At 45.8% G+C, this 8,591-nt stretch overlaps 1 pseudogene; it reads left to right on the forward strand.

The window, feature by feature from the left end:
* The first annotated feature begins 4,219 nt into the window (after nt 1–4,219).
* LOC121464806 lies at nt 4,220–5,893 on the forward strand (annotated as a pseudogene).
* The last annotated feature ends 2,698 nt before the right edge of the window (nt 5,894–8,591 follow it).

Below are 8,591 nucleotides of genomic sequence, written 5' to 3' on the forward strand. Positions count from 1 at the left end.
GACAGCACCAATCTACTTCAAGAGGAAGATGGGCATCGAAGAGGCTCCTTATGGAGTTTGGTAGCCATTTGGGCAAGAAACTGCTTTTGCCTGGACTGTTGCATAAACTGTACACAGAGAACCCGTGGAGAGAAGACTGCTGAACTTGCCTAAAGGTGACATGGTCTTTCAGGGTTCCTGCTTCATGAAAGAGTCTACAAGACATTCTGCAGGACACAGCAGATAGTGACTGAACTGTCTTTGAAATTTCCTGCTTCATAGAAAAGTCTGCTGGATACTATGGGCCTGAAGATTGAAGACTGATGCCCCAACAGTACAGAGGAACTTTGGGTGACTGTGCAGGCAGCGAGATGTCTCTGTTATTTCTAGAGTTTCTTACTTCTTGTTTGCTTAGGTAATATTATATCATTCTGGAGTCTTTGATGGAGTTTAAGAATGATTAGTTATAGATATAAATATTGTAACTGTAATTCTGTCTTGATAACTTTTGTTATATGTAATTTTACTATGTTAAAGTGAAAACATTTCCTTTTTGTTTAAACAGAAAAAGGGGAAATGGTGGAGGATGGTCATATGTCTATCTGTTGCTTTCATTGGTTAATTAATAAAGAAACTGCTTGGCCTGATAGGTCAGAACATACATAGGTGGGTGGAATAGACAAAATAGAATGCTGGGAAGAAGGGAAGTGAGGTCAGATGCTATGGAGCCAATCACCAGGTCAGACATGCTGAATCTTCCCTGGTAAGCCACCACATCGTGGTGCTACACAGATTATTAGAAATGGGGTAATCAAGATGTGAGAGTTAGCAAATAAGAGGCTGAAACTAATGGGCCAGGCAGTGTTTAAAAAGAATACAATCTGTGTGTTGTTATTTTGGGGCATAAGCTAGCCAGGTGGCCAGGAGCTGGCCTGCAGCTCCTTCTACAACAAACAAAAGACACAGAAGCTCGAGGGCCCGAGTTTGGTCTCCAGCACCCATGTGTAAGATCAGACAGAAAGGGATCCTTGGAACCCAGAACTGGGGTGGTGGGGACAGGAGGATCCAGGGTCCTAGTCTAATCAGCGTGCTCCAGGGCAGTGAGACCTGTCTCAGGAATAAGGTGGACAGCGAGAAGGAGTGGAATTAGCAGGGCCTGGACTGCATGCTACGATGCAGAGGTAAAAAAGCAGAGCAGAAACATAAGAGACTGGATCCAGGAACATGATTCTGGGTGGTTTGGGAGTGTGGGTGACATTGGGGTGGGTGCTGTGATGCTCCTGTCATACGTAACCATTTTTGTGTGCAGTGGGGTCTGCACAAGCCTGCGGAGGCCAGAGGTCAACCTTTGGTGTCTTTCCTTAGGAACTGCACTCCTTGTTCATCTCCCACTGACCCATTCACTCTCCAGCCCCCCCTCAGTACCTCCCCCCTCCTCATGGTGTCCTGCCAACCCTCAACCTTACTAATGTTTTCTCTATCTTCCTTCTCCTACTTCTTGTAACCTACCTGCCTAGATGCTGATTTTCTCCATATTCTTCCCCTATATCCTCCTCTGCTGCTTCTTCATCCGCAGTCTCTTCCTGCGAGGAGCGATGGCTAGCCTCAGGCACCTGGTGACCATAGAGGTGAGTCCCTCTCTACCTCACTCCCCAGGCCTCCCAGGTTCGTTGCTCTGTTGGCCTCACCTCACCTGGGAACCCTCTCCTCCACAGCTCTCTATCTTGTCATCACTAGACACATGGTATCAGGCTGGAGGCCATGTGCTCTACTCCCTCGGCCTTGGCATGGGCACCATCATCACTTTCTCTTCCTACTAGACTAGAGGTAACAACCACATCAAGTTGGCCTCCTTTATGACCATGGCCAACCTGGTGACGTTGTTGTTGAGCACAGCCATCATCTTTCTGGTGCTGGGCTTCTGGACCATAACCAGCAGGCTCAGCTGTGTTGAGAAGTGAGTGGCACAACCTGTTAATGCTAGCAGAAGCTTTCCCTCCTCAGCTCTCCTTCAGCACCACAGTCCTGTCGGTCAAACCCTTCCGTTGAACCCCACTTCACCACATCCTCAGAGTAAACAACCACTGCCTAATGGAAAAGGACAGTTCCAGAAATTGCAGATGAAGCTAAGGATCATTTTCAAGTTGCTTATTTTACCCACAAGGCTGCTGTCACAGCTTGCCATGATGTCACAGCTGCCACGATGTGGGAGGCGGCTGTTGGCATGGGTTGTGTTTGAGTTGGGAAGCACCAAGTGTTTGTGCTTTGCCCAGTCACTCTGCTTTTTTTTTTCTAGATGTAGACAGATACTGGGGTGTATTTGTTTCTTTTTTGTTGTTTTGTTTTGTTTTTGTTGTTTGAGACAAGGTCTCACTGTCTATCCATTGCTGGCCTGTACTTCACTCTGTAGACGAAGCTGGCTTTACATTCATAGAGCCTGTCTCTGCCTCCCAGTGCTGGGATTAAAGGTGTGGGCCAGGACTAGAGAGATTGCTCAGTGGTTAAGAACACTGACAGCAGCCAGGTGGTGGTGGCACACTCTGGAGGCCCTGGCAGTTGTTTCTCTGAGTTCAAGGCCAACCTGATCTACAGAGCAAGTTCCAGGACAGCCAGGGCTACACAGAGAAACCCTGTCTCAAGAAACCAAAACAAACAAGCAAACTTGCTGCTCTTCCATAGAACCCTGGGTTCAGTACTCAGCACCCATATGTTGACTTCCAACAATCTATATAGGTCCAGCCCAGGGACCCAACACCCTCTTCTGGCCTCTGAGGTAGACAAACACACAAATACATGAAGACAAAACAACCATACACACAAGATAATAAAGATATGTGCCATCACAATGGGCACAGAACTGGAATTTGTTTTGTATACACCAATTTTCTTATACACTTTTAATTATTTCTTTTATCTTTTGAGATATTGTCATATAATTCCCCCTCCCTTCCTTCCGAGTCCTCCCACAAGCCTCTTCTTGCTTTTTTGTTTCATTGCTATAGTATTCAGCAGCTTAACAGTTTTCCTTCCAGTTAGGATGTCAAGGGTTAGCAGCAATTTCTGTCTGTCTGCTTGGTGCATGTATGCACCTGCACGTGCTCGTCTGGGCATGCGTGTGGAGGTCAGAACACAATTCTGTGGAGTCTGCTTCTCTCTTGTGTGGTTCAGAGATCAAATTCCAAGTTTGAATGGCAAGTGATCTGTCCACTGAACTATCTCATGGCCTAACTCTTTTGAGTTGTTTTGTTTTGTTTTTTGAGACAGGGTTTCTCTCTGTAGCCCTGGCTGTCCTGGAACTCACTCTGTAGACCAGGTTGGCCTCGAACTCAAAGATCCACCTGCCTCTGCTTCCTGAGTGCTGGGATTAAAGGCGTGCATTACCACTACCTGTTTTTTGTTTTTTTAAAGGCAGGGTCTCCTTTTGCCAAAGCTAGCCATGATCTGTCTATGTAGCTAAGGATGACCTTGAACTTTTGACCTCCCCTTGTCCTCTTGAATGCTGAGGTGACAGGCATGTGCCACCACACCAAGCTTGCACCTGAGAAGCTGAAGGTAAGGCTGCTGTGAGACCACACTGCGTACGTGCTGCGATGACTGTCAGCTACAGGCTCAGAGGTTCCGGCCGAAACTGTGAGAACCAGTGTGCAGGGAAGCTAGAGGAAACCTTTTGCTTTGTTGGTGGGTGTGTAAATTCATGCCACTGTGTTTGGAGACAAGTACTTCTCAGAATTAAATCACTTGCATAGGGATTCCAATGGCCGCTGCTCACCCACTGACAGACATCTGAGTCACGACTTTGTTCAGTGACCCAAAAGATGACTGACCATTTTCTACCTGTAAGTAAACAGGGAAGTGCAATCTGAGACCCTAAGTATAAGATTTCATAAAAAATAACCATCCAACTAATGGAATACTAGGCACTAATGAAAAGGATTTGACTAGTGTTGTGTTTTGGGGCCTTCATGTCTTAGACACTGTCTTAGCTTTGGTTACTATTGCTATGAAGAGACACCATGACTACAGCAACTCTTGTAAAGAAAATGTGTGTTAAGGAGGCTGGTCTAGTGGCCTCCCCGCAGCCAAGAGTTCTGATCTTGGCTCCCCTCCATATCTATGTGCCACAGCTACATTGTAGCTCACTTCAAGGGACCCAGAAAATGAATGTCACTCAGGTCGCATAGCCAAGGAGGGACAACTTTGAACACTTTAACCTCCTCGATTTCCACGCTGAGTGGCAGACATGACTAATGAAATACTCTCCCAACCCCATCCATCCAAATCCTGCCCTGCCTTAGAGCTCTTCTCCCCACAGTTCATGGAGGGCCCTGGCCTGGTATACGTGGCCTTCTCTCAAGTCATCTAGCTGTTTCCTGGCTCCTCTTTCTGGGCCATCATCTTTTTCATTGCCCCTGTCATCATGGGTCTGGTCACACTGACAATGCTCCTGGAGAGTATTATGCTTCCTCTGCAGAAAAACATCCCAACCTTCGAGAAGTATCCCAAGCTGATACCAGGTACAAAAGCCCCTACCTTGTAATCTTCCTCTCACCTCACCCGAAGCATCCTGGAGTCACATGGACCCCCAGCTCACAACCCCCAGTGTACCCCATTCACTTCCACCCTTAGTGACTGTCTGTTTAGAAGGACTTCTGGGCAGCCTTGTCCTCTACCACCTGGTCCCTACGGTCCTTGTCATTATTGTGGTGCTCCAGAACCTTTCTCTGGCTTTTGATCCCTGGCAGGGGGGCGGGAGGGGGCTTAGCTATTCAATCTATTCTAGGCCTTCAGGGGGTAGAGGCACTGCATGGGAGTCAAGGTCCTCAGAGAGTGGGCAGATCCTCCTAGAAAATGCATTCCTAAGTGTGCTGCAGGGCAAGAGCCGTGGTGGTACCATCTGTGGACTGAACGATTCTCAAGGGGTAACAAAACATGGTCAAGAGCCAGGGAGGCCTGGTCCCCCACACTAAGCATCAGGAGTTTCCAAGAGTTGGAGATGGAAGGTCTACCTATGCCCAGGTATGCCCAAGCCTTACAGCTTGATGGCTGCCTCCTTCATCCAGGTTCAGGGCTGAGATGTTCTACCAGCTGGGCTGCCTGGTGTGGGCACCCTTCACCTTCTTGTGGACTTACGTGACCCTGCCCGCTCTGCTGGTGCTGCTCGCCATCTACTTCCTGAATCTCTACCACAGGAAACCCCTCTACTACATCTCCTGGAATGACAGCATGGTACGCCCTGGGGACCTGGCACCCCACCCTGTGGCTCTTACACTTAGGGACCTGGAGACCCCAAACCCCAAGCACATAGACTCAGCCCCCCATCCTGCATCTCCTACCCCCAGGACTTGGGGAACCCTGGGCCCAGAGTATTCAGACTGAGTCTTCACCTGTATCTCCTGCCCTGGGGACACTGCACCCAGACTGAGCCCTTCCCCCTGTGGTCCACTGTCCCTGTGTCCAGAGCCAGGAAGTGAAGCAGCCTTACCAGAAGATAGTTCTGAGATGGGTCACCTTCCTCAGTGTCCTGGCTCTGCTGCCCATCCCTGTGTATCCGCTGCAGCACTGGTGGAACCAGGATGACCAGGTCATCTGTGAGGTCTTTAAAAAACCTTCATCCTCCAAAAGGACAGAAATGGGATCCAACAAGGTCAGGCAGTGGCCTGCATACGTGCTAAGTAGATTCACACTCAGAGGCCAGGACAAAGGTGGCCAGGTTCCATTCCCAAGAAAGAACCCCACAGATGACATCCCCCTTCAACTGCTAAACCTGTTGACAAAAAGTGACAGTGAAATTTTCTCCAGTTTCAGCCTTCAAGGTGACTCCATTGTCTCCAAAAATCCTGAGGCACCAAAGCCCACTGTCATCCCAACAGGTTACCTTGGCTGCCACAGCACTGGACAGAAAGTACAGGCATAAGGCTTCTGAAGTGGCCATGTTATATGTTTTTAGTCTCTAGTGACGCACATCAAGCCAGTGCCACAGAAAGCAGAAGACAGGTGTGTGGAAACCCAGGGGGAACATCTGTGAGAGCCCTCAGTGGGCTTCAGCTGGCCAAGCCAACTCAGAAGCCCGTCTTCCAGCAGTTTGGATGCTGTGCCCAGGGCCCCCTGACTCTCTGAGATGTGGACACAACTTTGGTGTGCCCAGCTCAGACACAGTGCTCCCTCTAACCCTGCCTAGCCCTTTTGCCTGTCAACTGTATGGCCTATCTCCCAGGGACGATGATCTCACTTGCTGCCAAGATAGCATTTGTTGTCTGTTAATAAATGAGGTTGATGAATTACATACCCGCTGTGGGCACAGTGTTCTCTCTCTCTCTCTCTCACTTCACACATACCCACTGTAGGCACAGTGTTCTCTCTCACACACACACTTCACACATACCCGCTGTGGGCACAGTGTTCTCTCTCACACACACACTTCACACATACCCGCTGTGGGCACAGTGTTCTCTCTCACACACACACTTCACACATACCCGCTGTGGGCACAGTGTTCTCTCTCTCACTCACACACTTGGCCTATGGAGGTAGATCCACTCCACCCTGAACAAAAGTCAGGGAAGACAAACATAGTTTTGCTCCTTCTTTTGAAATATGAGGTTTGACTTAATGAGTGACTGCCTGCAGGATTCCTGGTCTAGGGTGTTTTCACTGCCCCAAACATCAAATGCATTTCTCAAGAATTAATGGCTTGATGCCTCAAGGTATTGAAGCAAACAACTGTTGTAGTTGTCCTTCATATCATGTTAAAGCGGTCTTTTGCCTTCTTCCCCTCTTTTATATTGAGGTATAAAAGTATATGGAAAATTCAATAAGAGCAAATTTAGAACTCAGAATTCAGAACAAGAAGTCAGTATTCATGATTCCTTGTATTGCCCTCCTGATACTATCCTCTGTCTCTGTGTTGCTTTCTTATCTCTTTTACTCCTACATAATTTTTTAATCTTCAAGCCCTTACCCTGGAACTTACAACCTGGCCACAGCTAGCATGGTGACAGAAGTCACAGCAAAACGGTGGCTCCCAACACAGGGTGAACCACCAAGTGAAATAAGACTACAGTGTGGAGACCCAAAAATGTGAGCCTATTTCCAACTTGACAAAAGGTCAGAGAGTTGGAACTTACCTCTCTTCCTTCAAAGTTGTTTTTCACCTGAAACAAAGGTTCAACCTAGATTTAGATCAGAGAGTTCTGCTCTCTCAAGGTTATTGCCAACAGGTATGGCTAATATCCAGACCTTATATTTCAGGAATAGAGAGGTAGGTCTGTTTCTGCCTCAAACAAAAGTCTAAGGATCCAACTAAGTTCCTGCTCTTTTAAGGAGATAATAATGGATTCCACCCAAGGAATGGTTTGTCTACAAATTGTTTAGTTTAAAGTTTGAGCATTACTTACCCTATCTCAGAAACAAAATGTTTACCTTCAATTGGTATGTTCATTTTCTTGTATCATGTTAATGCATTTTGTTTGTTTGTTTGTTTTTATCTTATTCCTACCTTTTGGGGTCAGGGGTATTTTAAGCAATTAGAAACTATATTTGAGCAGATTTCAGTATTCACTGGAGCTCCCTCCAGATACTGTCCTATGTTTTCTTTTTTATTAATTTCACTCACATCTTCATATCCTTTACTATTTTCCTAATCTCCATGCCCCTACCCTGACAAGTAATATTTTTTTCAACGATAGTATCCAACACTTTAGTAAAAAGAGGGATGGAAGGGACTCTCTCAGCTTAATTAGTTTCTTTTCTTTTCCTTTCTTCCTTCCTTCCTTCCTTACTTTATTCTTCTTTTCTTTCTGTGTGACAAAGTCTCCTGTGGTCCAGACTGACCTCCATTTTGTTATATACTGCAATCTTGAGTTCCTGCCCTTTGTCTCCTATTTTCAAAGGCTAGGATTACAAGCATGTGACCCTAAACTCAGTTCATTTTCTGAAAGAAACACTTAAGTTATACTTGTGTTAAAGTAAAAGTTACTATCTCATGCCCTTAATACATTCTTCTAAGTCTATTAAAGTATAACACCATCTATAAAGTCAATGATTAGATTTCTGCTTGAGGCTACATGTTAAAATTTGTCTGCGGTCAGGTCTCAGCAATACTACATGGCTACATTTATTTATCTATTTTCTCTATATCATTGTATTTATATCATATATCACAACAGAGTATCATCTAAATTTTCCATAGAAAATTATAATTTCCCATAGAAATTATTTAAGTCTAGTTAGTATTTGGTTAACAAAACATAAGAATCCTATATAGATAGATTATGTGATATCTATTTTTTCCCAGTACTGAGGATTAAACCAGGACATCTTGCACTTGTCCTGCATGGATTATACAGTTTATGTGTAATAGACTAAATTTATAGTGTTCAAACTTCAGGGAAGCTTGTGAATCAGCAAGGATAACCTAAAGCTCTGAAGTTTCTATAGAAATCCCAGCCAAATTCTGAATGAAGACGATAAACAGCTGTGATGAGTCCTCAAATTGCCTCAAAGTGCCAGTTTCCTGAGCACGAGCTTATGATATAATCTGCTGAATGAAAATACCATTCCTGTTAAATGGTGCTTGTTTTCAAGCTGCCTTATTTTTACAAGTGGAGTAGGCA

This window comes from Microtus oregoni, unplaced genomic scaffold (assembly GCF_018167655.1).
Source record: "Microtus oregoni isolate MIOR12 unplaced genomic scaffold, Mior012 000000F_ref0000247, whole genome shotgun sequence".
In the NCBI taxonomy this organism is placed as follows: Eukaryota; Metazoa; Chordata; class Mammalia; order Rodentia; family Cricetidae; genus Microtus; species Microtus oregoni.